The following is a 17,767-nucleotide window of genomic DNA, read 5'->3' as shown; positions in this document are numbered from 1 at the left end:
TGCTAGACCTACCCACACAAGTGAGGTACTATTTTTATCGGGAGACTTGGGGGAGTGCTTTGTGGAAGGAAATTTGTGGCTCCTCTCAGATTTCAGGACTTTCTATCACCGAAATATGAGGAAAAAATGTTTTTTGTGTCAAATATTGAGGTTTGCAAAGGATTCTGGATAACATAACCTGGTGCGATCCCCACAAGTCACCCCATCTTGGATTCCCCTAGGTGTCTAGTTTAAAAAAATGCACAGGTTTGGTAGGTTTCCCTAATTGCCAGCTGAACTAGAGTCCAAAATCCACAGCTAGGCAATTTGCAAAAAACAGCTCTGTTTTCATCAGGAAAATGTGATGTGTCCACATTTTGTTTTGTGGCATTTCCTGTCACAGGCTCTAGGCCTACCCACACAAGTGAGGTACCATTTTTATTGGGAGAGTTCGCGAAATGCTGGGTGGAAGGTAGTTTGTGGTCTACCCACACAAGTGAGGTACTATTTTTATCGTAAGACTTGTGGGAATGCTGGGTGGAAGGAAATTTGTGTCTCCTCTCAGATTCCAGAACTTTCTATCACCGAAATGTGAGGAAAAGGTGTTTTTTGTGCCAAATATTGAGGTTTGCAAAGGATTCTGGGTAACAGAACCTGGTGTGAGCCCCACAAGTCACCCCATCTTGGATTCCCCTAGGTGTCTAGTTTTAAAAAATGCACAGGTTTGGTAGGTTTCCCTAGGTGCCGGCTGAGCTACAGGCCAAAATACATAGCTAGGCAATTTGCAAAAAACAGCTCTGTTATCTTTAGGAAAATGTGATGTGTCCACATCTTCTTTTGTGGCATTTCCTGTTGTAGGCGCTAGGCCTACCCACACAAGTGAGGTACCATTTCTATTGGAAGACTTGGGTAAATGCTGGGTGGAAGGAAATTTGTGGCTCCTCTCAGATTCCAGAACTTTCTATCACCGAAATGTGAGGAAAAAGTTTTTTTTGTGGCTAATATTGTGGTTTGCAAAGGATTCTGGGTAAAAGAACCTGGCGTGAGCCCCACAAGTCACCTGTTCTTGGATTCCCCTAGGTGTCTAGTTTTCAAAAATGCACAGGTTTGGTAGGTTTCCTTATTTCCCGGCTGAGCTGGAGGGCAAAATCCACAGCTAGGCACTTTGTAAAAAATAGCTCTATATTCTTTCAGAAAATGTGATGTGTCTACATCTTGTTTTGGTGCAGCTCCTGTCTCAGGCGCTAGGCCTACCCACACAAGTGGGGTACCATTTTTATTGGGAGACTTGGTGGAATGTTGGGTGGGAGGAAATTTGTGGCTCCTCTCAGATTCCAGAACTTTCTATCACCGAAATGTGAGGAAAAAGTGTTTTTTTTCTTCCAAATATTGAGGTTTGCAAAGGCTTCTGGGTAAAAGAACCTGGTGAGAGCCCCACAAGTCACCCCATCTTGGATTCCCCTTGGTGCCTAGTTTTAAAAAATGCACAGGTTTGGTAGGTCTCCCTAGGTGACGGCTGAGCTAGAAGCCAAAATCCACAGCTAGGCACTTTACAAAAAACAGCTCTGATTTCTTTAGGAAAATGTGATGTGTCCACATCTTGTTTTGTGGCATTTCCTGTCGTAGGCGGTAGGCCTACCCACACAAGTGAGGTACCATTTCTATTAGAAGACTTGGGTAAATGCTGGGTGGAAGGAAATTTGTGGCTCCTCTCAGATTCCAGAACTTTCTATCACCGAAATGTGAGAAACAAGTGTTTTTTGTGGCTAATATTGAGGTTTGCAAAGGATTCTGGGTAAAAGAACCTGGCGTGAGCCCTACAAGTCACCCGTTCTTGGATTCCCCTAGGTGTCTAGTTTTCAAATATGCACAGGTTTGGTAGGTCTCCCTAGGTGCCGGCTGATCTAGAAGCCAAAATCCACAGCTAGGCACTTAACAAAAAACAGCTCTGTTTTCTTTAGGAAAATGTGATGTGTCCACATCTTGTTTTGTGGCATTTCCTGTTGTAGGCGATAGGCCTATCCACACAAGTGAGGTACCATTTTTAGTGGGAGACTTGGGAAAATGCCGGCTGGAAGGAAATTTGTGGCTCCTTTCAGATTCCAGAACTTTCTATCACCGAAATGTGAGGAAAAAGAGTTTTTTCTTCCAAATATTGAGGTTTGCAAAGGATTCTAGGTAACAGAACTTGGTGAGAGAACCACAAGGAATCCCATCGTGGATTCCCCTGGTGTCTAGTTTTAAAAAATGCACAGGTTTGGTAGATCTCCCTAGGTGCCGGCTGAGTTTGAAGCCAAAATCCACAGCTAGGCACTTTGTAAAAAACAGCTCTGTTTTTTTAGGAAAATGTGATGTGTCCACGTTATGTTTTGTGGCATTTCCTGTCGCCAGAGCTAGGCCTACCCACACAAGTTTGGTACTATTTTTATCCTAAGACTTGTGGGAATGCTGGGTGGAAGGAAATTTGTGGCTGCTCTCAGATTCCATAACGTTCTATCACCGAAATGTGAGGGAAAAGTGTTTTTTGTGTCAAATATTGAGGTTTGCAAAGGATTCTGGGTAACAGAACCTGGTGCGAGCCCCACAAGTCACCCCATCTTGGATTCCCCTAGGTGTCTAGTTTTAAAAAATGCACAGGTTTGGTAGGTTTCCCTAGGTGCCGGCTGAGCTACATGCAAAAATCCACAGCTAAGCACTTTGCAAAAAACAGCTCTGTTATCTTTAGGAAAATGTGATGTGTCCATATCTTGTTTAGTGGCATTTCCTGTCGCAGGCGCTAGGCCTACCCACACAAGTGAGGTACCATTTCTATTGGAAGTCTTGGGAAATGCTGGGTGGAATGAAATTTGTGGCTCCTTTCAGATTCCAGAACTTTCTATCACCGAAATGTGAGGAAAAACAGTTTTTTCTTCCAAATACTGAGGCTTGCAAAGGATTCTGGGTAACAGAACTTGGTGAGAGCCCCACAAGTCACACCATCGTGGATTCCCATTGGTGTCTAGTTTTAAAAAATGCACAGGTTTGGTAGGTCTCCCTAGGGGCCGGCTGAGCTAGAAGCCAAAATCCACAGCTAGGCACTTTGCAAAAAGCAGCAGTTTTTTTTAGTAAAATGTGATGTGTCCATGTTTTGTTTTGTGGCATTTCCTTCGCAAGTGCTAGACCTACCCACACAGGTGAGGTACTATTTTTATTGGGAGACTTGGGGGAATGCTTTGTGGAAGGAAATTTGTGGCTCCTCTCAGATTCCAGAACTTTCTATCACCGAAATGTGAGGTAAACGTTTTATTTTTTCCCAAATATTGAGGTTTGCAAAGGCTTCTGGGTAAAAGAACCTGGTGAGAGCCCCACAAGTCACCCCATCTTGGATTCCCCTTGGTGTCTAGTTTTAAAAAATGCACAGGTTTTGTAGGTCTCCCTAGGTGACGGCTGAGCTAGAAGCCAAAATCCACAGCTAGGCACTTTACAAAAAACAGCTCTGTTTTCTTTAGGAAAATGTGATGTGTCCACATCTTCTTTTGTGGCATTTCCTGTTGCAGGCGATATGCATATCCACACAAGTGAGGTACCATTTTTAGTGGGAGACTTGGGAAAATGCCGCCTGGAAGGAAATTTGTGGCTCCTCTCAGATTCCAGAACTTTCTATCACCGAAATGTGAGAAAAAAAGTGTTTTTCTTCCAAATATTGAGGTTTGCAAAGGATTCTGGGTAACAGAACTTGGTGAGAGAACCACAAGTCACCCCCATCGTGGATTTCCCTGGTGTCTAGTTATAAAAAATGCACAGATTTGGTAGGTCTCCCTAGGTGCCTGCTGAGCTAGAAGCCAAAATCCACAGCTTGGCACTTTGCAAGAAACAGCTCTGTTTTTTTAGGAAAATGAGTGTGTGTCCACATTATGTTTTGTGGCATTTCCTGTCGCATGTGCTAGGCCTACCCACACAAGTGAGTTACTATTTTTATCGTAAGACTTGTGGGAATGCTGGGTGGAAGGAAATGTGTGGCTCCTTTTAGATTCCAGAACTTTCTAACACCGAAATGTGAGGAAAAACAGTTTTTTCTTCCAAATACTGAGGCTTGCAAAGGATTCTGGGTAACAGAACTTGGTGAGAGCCCCACAAGTCACCCCATCGTGGATTCCCATTGGTGTCTAGTTTTCAAAAATGCACAGGTTTGGTAGGTCTCCCTAGGGACCGGCTGAGCTAGAAGCCAAAATCCACAGCTAGGCACTATGCAAAAAGCAGCTGTTTTTTTTAGTAAAATGTGATGTGTCCATGTTTTGTTTTGTGGCATTTCCTGTCGCAAGTGCTAGACCTACCCACACAAGTGAGGTTCTATTTTTATTGGGAGACTTGGGTGAATGCTTTGTGGAAGGACATTTGTGGCTCCTCTCAGATTCCAGAACTTTCTGTCACCGAAATATGAGGAAAAAATGTTTTTTGTGTCAAATATTGAGGTTTGCAAAGGATTCTGGATAACATAACCTGGTGCGATCCCCACAAGTCACCCCATCTTGGATTCCCCTAGGTTTCTTGTTTTAAAAAATGCACAGGTTTGGTAGATTTCCCTAGTTGCCAGCTGAACTAGAGGCCAAAATCCACAGCTAGGCACTTTGCAAAAAACAGCTCTGTTTTCTTCAGTAAAATGTGATGTGTCCACATTTTGTTTTGTGGCATTTCAGTTCACAGGCGCTAGGCCTACCCACACAAGTGAGGTACCATTTTTATTGGGAGACTTCGGGATATGCTGGGTGGAAGGAAATTTGTGGTCTACCCACACAAGAGAGGTACCATTTTTATTGGGAGACTTGGGGAAATGCTGGGTGGAAGGAAATGTGTGGCTCCTCTCAGATTCCAGAACTTTCTATCACCGAAATGTGAGGAAAAAGTGTTTTTTCTTCCAAATATTGAGGTTTGCAAAGGATTCTGGTTAATAGAACCTGGTGAGAGCCCCACAAGTCACCCCATCTTGGATTCCCATTGGTGTCTAGTTTTTAAAAATGCAGAGGTTTGGTAGGTCTCCCTAGGTGCTGGCTGACCTAGAAGCCAAAATCCACAGCTAGGCACTTTACAAAAAAAACTCTGTTTTCTTTAGGAAAATGTGATCTGTCCACATCTTGTTTTGTGGCATTTCCTGATGCAGGCGCTAGGCCTACCCACACAAGTGAGGTACTATTTTTATCATAAGACTTGTGGGAATGCTGGGTGGAAGGAAATTTGTGGCGCCTCTCATATTCCAGAACTTTCTATCACCGAAATTTGAGGAAAAAGTGTTTTTTGTGTCAAATATTGAGGTTTGCAAAGGATTCTGGGTAACAGAACCTGGTGCGAGCCCCACAAGTCACCCCCTCTTGGATTCCCCTTGGTGTCATGTTTTAAAAAATGCACAGGTTTGGTAGGTTTCCCTAGGTGCCGGCTGAGCTACAGACCAAAATCCACAGCTAGGCACTTTGCAAAAAACAGCTTTGTTATCTTTAGGAAAATATGATGTATCCACATATTGTTTTGTGACATTTCCTGTCACAGACGCTAGGCCTACCCACACAAGTGAGGTACCATTTCTATTGGAAGACTTGGGAAATGCTGGGTGGAAGGAAATTTGTGGCTCCTTTCAGATTCCAGAACTTTCTATCACAGAAATGTGAGGAAAAAGTGTTTTTTCTTCCAAATATTGAGGTTTGCAAAGGATTCTGGGTAACAGAACTTGGTGAGAGAACCACAAGTCACCCCATTGTGGATTCCCCTGGTGTCTAGTTTTAAAAAATGCAGAGGTTTGGTAGGTCTCCCTAGGTGCCGGCTGAGCTACACACCAAAATCCACAGCTAGGCACTTTGCAAAAAACAGCTCTGTTGTTTTTTAGGAAAATGTGATGTGCCCACGTTATGTTTTGTGTCATTTCCTGTCGCAGGTGCTATGCCTATCCACACAATTGAGGTACCATTTTTAGTGGGAGACTTGGGAAAATGCCGGCTGGAAGGAAATTTGTGGCTCCTCTCAGATTCCAGAACTTTCTATAACCGAAATGTGAGCAAAAAGTGTTTTTTCTTCAAAATATTGAGGTTTGCAAGGGATTCTGGATAACAGAACTTGGTGAGAGAACCACAAGTAACCCCATTGTGGATTCCCCTGGTGTCTAGTTTTAAAAAATGCACAGGTTTGGTAGGTCTCCCTAGGTGCCGGCTGAGCTAAAAGCCAAAATCCACAGCTAGGCACTTTGCAAAAAACAGCTCTGTTTTTTTAGGAAAATGTGATGTGTCCACGTTATGTTTTGTGGCATTTCCTGTCCGAAGCGCTAGGCCTACCCACACAAGTGGGGTTCCATTTTTATTGGGAGACTTGGTGGAATGTTGGGTGGAAGGAAATTTGTGGCTCCTCTCAGATTCCAGAACTTTCTATCACCGAAATGTGAGGAAAAAGTGTTTTTTTTCCCCAAATATTGAGGTTTGCAAAGGCTTGTGGGTAAAAGAACCTGGTGAGAGCCCCACAAGTCACCCCATCTTGGATTCCCCTTGGTGTCTAGTTTTAAAAAATGCACTGGTTTGGTAGGTCTCCCTAGGTGACGGCTGAGCTAGAAGCCAAAATCCACAGCTAGGCACTTTACAAAAAACAGCTCTGTTTTCTTTAGGAAAATGTGATGTGTCCACATCTTGTTTTGTGGCATTTCCTGTTGCAGGCGATAGGCCTATCCACACAAGTGAGGTACCATTTTTAGTGGGAGACTTGGGAAAATGCCGCCTGGAAGGAAATTTGTGGCTCCTCTCAGATTCCAGAACTTTCTATCACCGAAATGTGAGAAAAAAAGTGTTTTTCTTCCAAATATTGAGGTTTGCAAAGGATTCTGGGTAACAGAACTTGGTGAGAGAACCACAAATCACCCCCATCGTGGATTTCCCTGGTGTCTAGTTTTAAAAAATGCACAAGTTTGGTAGGTCTCCCTAGGTGCCGGCTGAGCTAGAAGCCAAAATCCACAGCTTGGCACTTTGCAAGAAACAGCTCTGTTTTTTTAGGAAAATGTGATGTGTCCACATTATGTTTTGTGGCATTTCCTGTCGCATGTGCTAGGCCTACCCACACAAGTGAGTTACTATTTTTATCGTAAGACTTGTGGGAATGCTGGGTGGAAGGAAATTTGTGGCTCCTCTCAGATTCCAGAACTTTCTATCACCAAAATGTGAGGAAAAAGTGTTTTTTGTGTCAAATATTGAGGTTTGCAAAGGATTCTGGGTAACAGAACCTGGTGCGAGCCCCACAAGTCACCCCATCTTGGATTCCCCTAGGTGTCTAGTTTTAAAAAATGCACAGGTTTGGTAGGTTTCCCTAGGTGCCGGCTGAGCTACAGGCCAAAATCCACAGCTAGGCACTTTGCAAAAAACAGCTCTGTTATCTTTAGGAAAATGTGATGTGTCCACATCTGGTTTTGTGGCATTTCCTGTCCCAGGCGGTAGGCCTACCCACACAAGTGAGTTACCATTTCTATTGGAAGACTTGGGTTAATGCTGGGTGGAAGGAAATTTGTGGCTCCTCTCAGAATCCAGAACTTTGTATCACCGAAATGTGAGCAAAAAGTGTTTTTTCTTCCAAATACTGAGGCTTGCAAAGGATTCTGGGTAACAGAACTTGGTGAGAGCCCCACAAGTCACCCCATCGTGGATTCCCATTGGTGTCTAGTTTTCACAAATGCACAGGTTTGGTAGGTCTCCCTAGGGGCCGGCTGAGCTAGAAGCCAAAATCCACAGCTAGGCACTTTGCAAAAAGCAGCTGTTTTTTTTAGTAAAATGTGATGTGTCCATGTTTTGTTTTGTGGCATTTCCTGTCGCAAGTGCTAGACCTACCCACACAAGTGAGGTACTATTTTTATTGGGAGACTTGGGGGAATGCTTTGTGGAAGGACATTTGTGGCTCCTCTCAGATTCCAGAACTTTCTGTCACCGAAATGTGAGGAAAAAGTGTTTTTTGTTTCAAATATTGAGGTTTGCAAAGGATTCTGGATAACATAACCTGGTGCGATCCCCACAAGTCACCCCATCTTGGATTCCCCTAGGTTTCTAGTTTTAAAAAATGCACAGGTTTGGTAGATTTCCCTAGTTGCCAGCTGAACTATAGGCCAAAATCCACAGCTAGGCACTTTGCAAAAAACAGCTCTGTTTTCTTCAGGAAAATGTGATGTGTCCACATTTTGTTTTGTGGCATTTCAGTTCACAGGCGCTAGGCCTACCCACACAAGTGAGGTACCATTTTTATTGGGAGACTTCGGGAGATGCTGGGTGGAAGTAAATTTGTGGTCTACCCACACAAGTGAGGTACCATTTTTATTGGGAGACTTGGGGAAATGCTGGGTGGAAGGAAATTTGTGGCTCCTCTCAGATTCCAGAACTTTCTATCACCGAAATGTGAGGAAAAAGTGTTTTTTCTTCCAAATATTGAGGTTCGCAAAGGATTCTGGTTAATAGAACCTGGTGAGAGCCCCACAAGTCACCCCATCTTGGGTTCCCCTTGGTGTCTAGTTTTGAAAAATGCACAAGTTTGGTAGGTCTCCCTAGGTGCCGGCTGACCTAGAAGCCAAAATCCACAGCTAGGCACTTTACAAAAAAAACTCTGTTTTCTTTAGGAAAATGTGATCTGTCCACATCTTGTTTTGTGGCATTTCCTGATGCAGGCGATAGGCCTATCCACACAAGTGAGGTACCATTTTTAGTGGGAGGATTGGGAAAATGCTGGCTGGAAGGAAATTTGTGGCTCCTCTCAGATTCCAGAACTTTCTATCACTGAAATGTGAGGAAAAAGTGTTTTTTCTTCCAAATATCGAGGTTTGGAAAGGATTCTGGTTAACAGAACTTGGTGAGAGAACCACAAGTCACCCCATCGTGGATTCCCCTGGTGTCTAGTTTTAAAAAATGCACAGGTTTGGGAGGTCTCCCTAGGTGCCGGCTGCGGTAGAAGCCAAAATCCACAGCTAGGCACTTTGCAAAAAACAGCTCTGTTTTTTAAGGAAAATGTGATGTGTCCACGTTATGTTTTCTGGCATTTCCTGTCGCAAGCGCTAGGCCTACCCAAACAAGTGAGGTACTATTTTTATTGTAAGACTTGTGGGAATGCTGGGTGGAAGGAAATTTGTGGCTCCTCTCAGATTCCAGAACTTTCTATCACCAAAATTTGAGGAAAAAGTGTTTTTTGTGTCAAATATTGAGGTTTGCAAAGGATTCTGGGTAACAGACCCTGGTGCGAGCCCCACAAGTCACCCCATCTTGGATTCCCCAAGGTGTCTAGTTTTAAAAAATACACAGGTTTGGTAGGTTTCCCTAGGTGCCGGCTGAGCTACAGACCAAAATCCACAGCTAGGCGCTTTGCAAAAAACAGCTCTGTTATCTTTAGGAAAATATGATGTATCCACATCTTATTTTGTGGCATTTCTTGTCGCAGGCGCTAGGCCTACCCACTCAAGTGATGTACCATTTCTATTGGAAGACTTGGGTAAATGCTGGGTGGAATGAAATTTGTGGCTCCTCTCAGATTCCAGAACTTTCTGTCACCGAAATGTGAGGAAAAAGTGTTTTTTGTTTCAAATATTGAGGTTTGCAAAGGATTCTGGATAACATAACCTGGTGCGATCCCCACAAGTCACCCCATCTTGGATTCCCCTAGGTTACTAGTTTTAAAAAATGCACAGGTTTGGTAGATTTCCCTAGTTGCCAGCTGAACTAGAGGCCAAAATCCACAGCTAGGCACTTTGCAAAAAACAGCTCTGTTTTCTTCAGGAAAATGTGATGTGTCCACATTTTGTTTTGTGGCATTTCAGTTCACAGGCGCTAGGCCTACCCACACAAGTGAGGTACCATTTTTATTGGGAGACTTCGGGATATGCTGGGTGGAAGTAAATTTGTGGTCTACCCACACAAGTGAGGTACCATTTTTATTGGGAGACTTTGGGAAATGCTGGGTGGAAGGAAATTTGTGGCTCCTCTCAGATTCCAGAACTTTCTATCACCGAAATGTGAGGAAAAAGTGTTTTTTCTTCCAAATATTGAGGTTTGCAAAGGATTCTGGTTAATAGAACCTAGTGAGAGCCCCACAAGTCACCCCATCTTGGATTCCCCTTGGTGTCTAGTTTTGAAAAATGCACAAGTTTGGTAGGTCTCCCTAGGTGCCGGCTGACCTAGACGCCAAAATCCACAGCTAGGCACTTTACAAAAAAAACTCTGTTTTCTTTAGGAAAATGTGATCTGTCCACATCTTGTTTTGTGGCATTTCCTGATGCAGGCGATAGGCCTATCCACACAAGTGAGGTACCATTTTTAGTGGGAGGATTGGGAAAATGCTGGCTGGAAGGAAATTTGTGGCTCCTCTCAGATTCCAGAACTTTCTATCACCGAAATGTGAGGAAAAAGTGTTTTTTCTTCCAAATATCGAGGTTTGGAAAGGATTCTGGTTAACAGAACTTGGTGAGAGAACCACAAGTCACCCCATTGTGGATTCCCCAGGTGTCTAGTTTTAAAAAATGCACAGGTTTGGTAGGTCTCCCTAGGTGCCGGCTGCGGTAGAAGCCAAAATCCACAGCTAGGCACTTTGCAAAAAACAGTTCTGTTTTTTAGGAAAATGTGATGTGTCCACGTTATGTTTTCTGGCATTTCCTGTCGCAAGCGCTAGGCCTACCCAAACAAGTGAGGTACTATTTTTATTGTAAGACTTGTGGGAATGCTGGGTGGAAGGAAATTTGTGGCTCCTCTCAGATTCCAGAACTTTCTATCACCAAAATTTGAGGAAAAAGTGTTTTTTGTGTCAAATATTGAGGTTTGCAAAGGATTCTGGGTAACAGACCCTGGTGCGAGCCCCACAAGTCACCCCATCTTGGATTCCCCAAGGTGTCTAGTTTTAAAAAATACACAGGTTTGGTAGGTTTCCCTAGGTGCCGGCTGAGCTACAGACCAAAATCCACAGCTAGGCACTTTGCAAAAAACAGCTCTGTTATCTTTAGGAAAATATGATGTATCCACATCTTGTTTTGTGGCATTTCTTGTCGCAGGCGCTAGGCCTACCCACTCAAGTGATGTACCATTTCTATTGGAAGACTTGGGTAAATGCTGGGTGGAATGAAATTTTGTGGCTCCTCTCAGATTCCAGAACTTTCTATCACCGAAATGTGAGGAAAAAGTGTTTTCTTTGGCAAATATTGAGGTTTGCAAAGGATTCTGGGTAACAGAACCTGGCGTGAGCCCCACAAGTCACCCATTCTTGGATTCCCCTAGGTGTCTAGTTTTCAAAAATGCACAGGTTTGGTAGGTTTCCCTATGTCCCGGCTGAGCTGGAGGCCAAAATCCACAGCTAGGCACTTTGTAAAAAATAGCTCTATATTCTTTCAGAAAATGTGATGTGTCTACATCTTGTATTGGTGCAGCTCCTGTCTCAGGCGCTAGGCCTACCCACACAAGTGAGGTACCATTTTTATTTTGGAGACTTGGTGGAATGTTGGGTGGAAGGAAATTTGTTGCTCCTCTCAGATTCCAGAATTTTCTATCACCGAAATGTGAGGAAAAAGTTGTTTTTTTTCTCCAAATAGTGAGGTTTGCAACGGCTTCTGGGTAACAGAACCTGGTGAGAGAACCACAAGTCATCCCATCGTGGATTCCCCTGGTGTCTAGTTTTAAAAAATGCACAGGTTTGGTAGGTCTCCCTAGGTGCCGGCTGCAGTAGAAGCCAAAATCCACAGCTAGGCACTTTGCAAAAAACAGCTCTGTTTTTTTAGGAAAATGTGATGTGTCCACGTTATGTTTTCTGGCATTTCCTGTCGCAAGCGCTAGGCCTACCCAAACAAGTGAGGTACTATTTTTATTGTAAGACTTGTGGGAATGCTGGGTGGAAGGAAATTTGTGGCTCCTCTCAGATTCCAGAACTTTCTATCACCAAAATTTGAGGAAAAAGTGTTTTTGTGTCAAATATTGAGGTTTGCAAAGGATTCTGGGTAACAGACCCTGGTGCGAGCCCCACAAGTCACCCCATCTTGGATTCCCCAAGGTGTCTAGTTTTAAAAAATACACAGGTTTGGTAGGTTTCCCTAGGTGCCGGCTGAGCTACAGACCAAAATCCACAGCTAGGCACTTTGCAAAAAACAGCTCTGTTATCTTTAGGAAAATATGATGTATCCACATCTTGTTTTGTGGCATTTCTTGTTGCAGGCGCTAGGCCTACCCACTCAAGTGATGTACCATTTCTATTGGAAGACTTGGGTAAATGCTGGGTGGAATGAAATTTGTGGCTCCTCTCAGATTCCAGAACTTTCTGTCACCGAAATGTGAGGAAAAAGTGTTTTTTGTTTCAAATATTGAGGTTTGCAAAGGATTCTGGATAACATAACCTGGTGCGATCCCCACAAGTCACCCCATCTTGGATTCCCCTAGGTTTCTAGTTTTAAAAAATGCACAGGTTTGGTAGATTTCCCTAGTTGCCAGCTGAACTAGAGGCCAAAATCCACAGCTAGGTACTTTGCAAAAAACAGCTCTGTTTTCTTCAGGAAAATGTGATGTGTCCACATTTTGTTTTGTGGCATTTCAGTTCACAGGCGCTAGGCCTACCCACTCAAGTGAGGTACCATTTTTATTGGGAGACTTCGGGATATGCTGGGTGGAAGTAAATTTGTGGTCTACCCACACAAGTGAGGTACCATTTTTATTGGGAGACTTGGGGAAATGCTGGGTGGAAGGAAATTTGTGGCTCCTCTCAGATTCCAGAACTTTCTATCACCGAAATGTGAGGAAAAAGTGTTTTTTTTCCAAATATTGAGGTTTGCAAAGGATTCTGGTTAATAGAACCTGACGAGAGCCCCACAAGTCACCCCATCTTGGATTCCCCTTGGTGTCTAGTCTTGAAAAATGCACAAGTTTGGTAGGTCTCCCTAGGTGCCGGCTGACCTAGAAGCCAAAATCCACAGCTAGGCACTTTACAAAAAAAACTCTGTTTTCTTTAGGAAAATGTGATCTGTCCACATCTTGTTTTGTGGCATTTCCTGATGCAGGCGATAGGCCTATCTACACAAGTGAGGTACCATTTTTAGTGGGAGGATTGGGAAAATGCTGGCTGGAAGGAAATTTGTGGCTCCTCTCAGATTCCAGAACTTTCTATCACCGAAATGTGAGGAAAAAGTGTTTTTTCTTCCAAATATCGAGGTTTGGAAAGGATTCTGGTTAACAGAACTTGGTGAGAGAACCACAAGTCACCCCATCGTGGATTCCCCTGGTGTCTAGTTTTAAAAAATGCACAGGTTTGGGAGGTCTCCCTAGGTGCCGGCTGCGGTAGAAGCCAAAATCCACAGCTAGGCACTTTGCAAAAAATAGCTCTGTTTTTTTAGGAAAATGTGATGTGTCCACGTTATGTTTTCTGGCATTTCCTGTCGCAAGCGCTAGGCCTACCCAAACAAGTGAGGTACTATTTTTATTGTAAGACTTGTGGGAATGCTGGGTGGAAGGAAATTTGTGGCTCCTCTCAGATTCCAGAACTTTCTATCACCAAAATTTGAGGAAAAAGTGTTTTTTGTGTCAAATATTGAGGTTTGCAAAGGATTCTGGGTAACAGACCCTGGTGCGAGCCCCACAAGTCACCCCATCTTGGATTCCCCAAGGTGTCTAGTTTTAAAAAATACACAGGTTTGGTAGGTTTCCCTAGGTGCCGGCTGAGCTACAGACCAAAATCCACAGCTAGTCACTTTGCAAAAAACAGCTCTGTTATCTTTAGGAAAATATGATGTATCCACATCTTGTTTTGTGGCATTTCTTGTCGCAGGCGCTAGGCCTACCCACTCAAGTGATGTACCATTTCTATTGGAAGACTTGGGTAAATGCTGGGTGGAATGAAATTTGTGGCTCCTCTCAGATTCCAGAACTTTCTATCACCGAAATGTGAGGAATTTTTTTTTTTTTTGGCAAATATTGAGGTTTGAAAGGATTCTGGGTAACAGAACCTGGCGTGAGCCCCACAAGTTACCCATTCTTGGATTCCCCTAGGTGTCTAGTTTTCAAAAATGCACAGGTTTGGTAGGTTTCCCTATGTCCCGGCTGAGCTGGAGGCCAAAATCCACAGCTAGGCACTTTGTAAAAAATAGCTCTATATTCTTTCAGAAAATGTGATGTGTCTACATCTTGTATTGGTGCAGCTCCTGTCGCAGGCGCTAGGCCTACCCACACAAGTGAGTTACCATTTTTATTTTGGAGACTTGGTGGAATGTTGGGTGGAAGGAAATTTGTTGCTCCTCTCAGATTCCAGAACTTTCTATCACCGAAATGTGAGGAAAAAGTGTTTTTTTTTCTCCAAATAGTGAGGTTTGCAAAGGCTTCTGGGTAACAGAACCTGGTGAGAGCCCCACAAGTCACCCCATCTTGGATTCCCCTTGGTGTCTAGTTTAAAAAAATGCACAGGTTTGGTAGGTCTCCCTAGGTGACGGCTGAGCTAGAAGCCAAGATCCACAGCTAGGCACTTTACAAAAAACAGCTCTGTTTTCTTTAGGAAAATGTGATGTGTCCACATCTTGTTTTGTGGCATTTCCTGTTGCAGGCGATAGGCCTATCCACACAAGTGAGGTACCATTTTTAGTGGGAGACTTGGGAAATTGCCGGCTGGAAGGAAATTTGTGGCTCCTCTCAGTTCCAGAACTCTCTATCACCGAAATGTGAGGAAAAAGTGTTTTTTCTGACCAAATATTGAGGTTTGCAAAGGATTCTGGGTTACAGAACTTGGTGAGATAACCACAAGTCACCCGATCGTGGATTTCCCTGGTGTCTAGTTTAAAAAAATGCACAGGTTTGGTAGGTCTCCCTAGGTGCCGGCTGAGCTAGAAGCCAAAATCCACAGCTTGGCACTTTGCAAAAAACAGCTCTGTTTTTTTAGGAAAATGTGATGTGTCCACATTATGTTTTGTGGCATTTCATGTCGCAAGCGCTAGGCCTACCCACACAAGTGAGGTACTATTTTTATCGTAAGAATTGTGGGAATGCTGGGTGGGAGGAAATTGGTGGCTCCTCTAAGATTCCAGAACTTTCTGTCAACGAAATGTGAGGCAAAAGTGTTTTTTGTGTCAAATATTGAGGTTTGCAAAGGATTCTGGGTAACAGAACCTGGTGCGAGCCCCACAAGTCACCCCATCTTGGATTCCCCTAGGTGTCTAGTTTTCAAAAATGCACAGGTTTGTTAGGTTTCCCTATGTCCCGGCTGAGCTGGAGGCCATAATCCACAGCTAGGCACATTGTAAAAAATAGCTATATATTCTTTCAGAAAATGTGATGTGTCTACATCTTGTTTTGGTGCAGCTCTTGTCTCAGGCGCTAGGCCTACCCACACAAGTGAGGTACCATTTTTAGTGGGAGACTTGGTGGAATGTTGGGTGGAAGGAAATTTGTGGATCCTCTCAGATTCCAGAACTTTCTATCACCGAAATGTGAGGAAAAAGTGTTTTGTTTTCCAAATATTGAGGTTTGCAAAGGCTTCTGGGTAACAGAACCTGGTGAGAGCCCCACAAGTCACCCCATCTTGGATTCCCCTTGGTGTCTAGTTTTAAAAAATGCACAGGTTTGGTAGGTCTCCCTAGGTGACGGCTGAGCTAGTAGCCAAAATCCACAGCTAGGCACTTTGCAAAAAACAGCTCTGTTATCTTTAGGAAAATGTGAAGTTCCACAACTTGTTTTGTGGCATTTCCTGTCGCAGGCGCTAGGCCTACCCACACAAGTGAGGTACCATTTCTATTGGAAGACTTGGGTAAATGCTGGGTGGAAGGAAATTTGTGGCTCCTCACAGATTCCAGAACTTTCTATCACCGAAATATGAGGAAAAAGTGTTTTTTGTGGCAAATATTGAGGTTTGCAAAGGGTTCTGGGTAAAAGAATCTGGCGTGAGCCCCACAAGTCACCCGTTCTTGTATTCCACTAGGTGTCTAGTTTTAAAAAATGCACAGGTTTGGTAGGTTTCCTTATGTCCCGGCTGAGCTGGATGCCAAAATCCACAGCTAGGCACTTTGTAAAAAATAGCTCTATGTTCTTTCAGAAAATGTGATGTGTCTACATCTTGTTTTGGTGCAGCTCCTGTCTCAGGCGCTAGGCCTACCCACACAAGTGAGGTACCATTTTTATTGGGAGACGTGGTTAAATGTTGGGTGGAAGGAAATCTGTGGCTCCTCTCAGATTCCAGAACTTTCTGTCACCGAAATGTGAGGAAAAAGTGTTTTCTTTTCCAAATATTGAGGTTTGCAAAGGCTTCTGGGTAACAGAACCTGGTGCGAGCCCCACAAGTCACCCCATCTTGGATTCCCCTAGGTGTCTAGTTTGAAAAAATGCACAGGTTTAGTAGGTTTCCCTAGTTGCCAGCTGAACTAAAGGCCAAAATCCACAGCTAGGCACTTTGCAAAAAACAGCTCTGTTTTCTTTAGGAAAATGTGATGTGGCCACATTATGTTTTGTGGCATTTCCTGTAGCAAGCGCTAGGCCTACCCACACAAGTGAGGTACTATTTTTATCGTAAGACTTGTGGGAATGCTGGGTGGAAGGAAATTTGTGGCGCCTCTCAGATTCCAGAACTTTCTATCACGGAAATTTGAGGAAAAATTGTTTTTTGTGTCAAATATTGAGGTTTTGCAAAGGATTCTGGGTATCAGAACCTGGTGCGAGCCCCACAAGTCACCCCATCTTGGATTCCCCTAGGTGTCTAGTTTGAAAAAAATGCACAGGTTTAGTAGGTTTCCCTAGGTGCCGGTTGAGCTAGAGGCCAAAATCCTCAGCTAGGCACTTTGCAAAAAACAGCCCTGTTTTCTTTAGGAAAATGTGATGTGTCCACATCTTGTTTTGTGGCATTTTCTGTCTCAGGCGCTAGGCCTACCCACACAAGTGAGGTACCATTTTTATTGGGAGACTTGGGGAAATGCTTGGTGAAAGGAAATTTGTGGCTCCTCTCAGATTCCAGAACGTTCGAACACCGAAATGTGAGGAAAAAGTGTTTTTTTTCCAAATATTGAGGTTTGCAAAGTTTTCTGGGTAGCAGAAGTTTGTGAGAGCCCCACAAGTCACCCCATCTTGGATTCCCTCTGTGTCTAGTTTTAAAAAATGCACAGGTTTGGTAGGTCACCCTAGGTGCCGCCTGAGCTAGACGCCAAAATCTACAGCTAGGCACTTCGCAAATAACAGCTCTGTTTTTTTGGGGAAAATGTGATGTGCCCACGTTATGTTTTGTGGCATTTCCTGTTGCAGGCGCTAGGCCTACCCACACAAGTGAGGTACCATTTTTATCAGGAGACTTGGGGGAATGTTGGGTAGAAGGAAATTTGTGGCTCCTCTCAGACTCCATAACTTTCAATGACCAAAATGTGAGGAAAAAGTGTTTTTTGTGTCAAATATTGAGGTTTGCAAAGGATTCTGGATAACAGAACCTAGTGTGAGCCCCACAAGTCACGCCATCTTGGTTACCCCTAGGTGTCTAGTTTTAAAAATTGCACAGGTTTGGTAGGTTTCCCTAGGTGCCGGCTGAGCTAGATGCCAAAATCCACAGCTAGGCACTTTGCAAATAACAGCTCTGGTTTTTTTAGGAAAATGTGATGTTGCCACGGTATGTTTTGTGACATTTCCTGGTGCAGGCGCTAGGCCTACCCACACAAGTGAGGTACCATTTTCATCGGGAGACATGGGGGAATGCTGGGTGGAAGGAAATTTGTGGCTCCTCTCAGACTCCAGAACTTTCTATCACCAAAATGTGAGGAAAAAGTGTTTTTTGTTCCAAATATTGAGGTTTGCAAAGGATTCCAGGTAACCGAACCTAATGAGAGCCCCAC

The sequence above is a fragment of the Pleurodeles waltl genome, chromosome 8, assembly GCF_031143425.1.
Source record: "Pleurodeles waltl isolate 20211129_DDA chromosome 8, aPleWal1.hap1.20221129, whole genome shotgun sequence".
NCBI classification, from domain to species: Eukaryota; Metazoa; Chordata; class Amphibia; order Caudata; family Salamandridae; genus Pleurodeles; species Pleurodeles waltl.
This window is presented reverse-complemented; position numbering follows the sequence as displayed.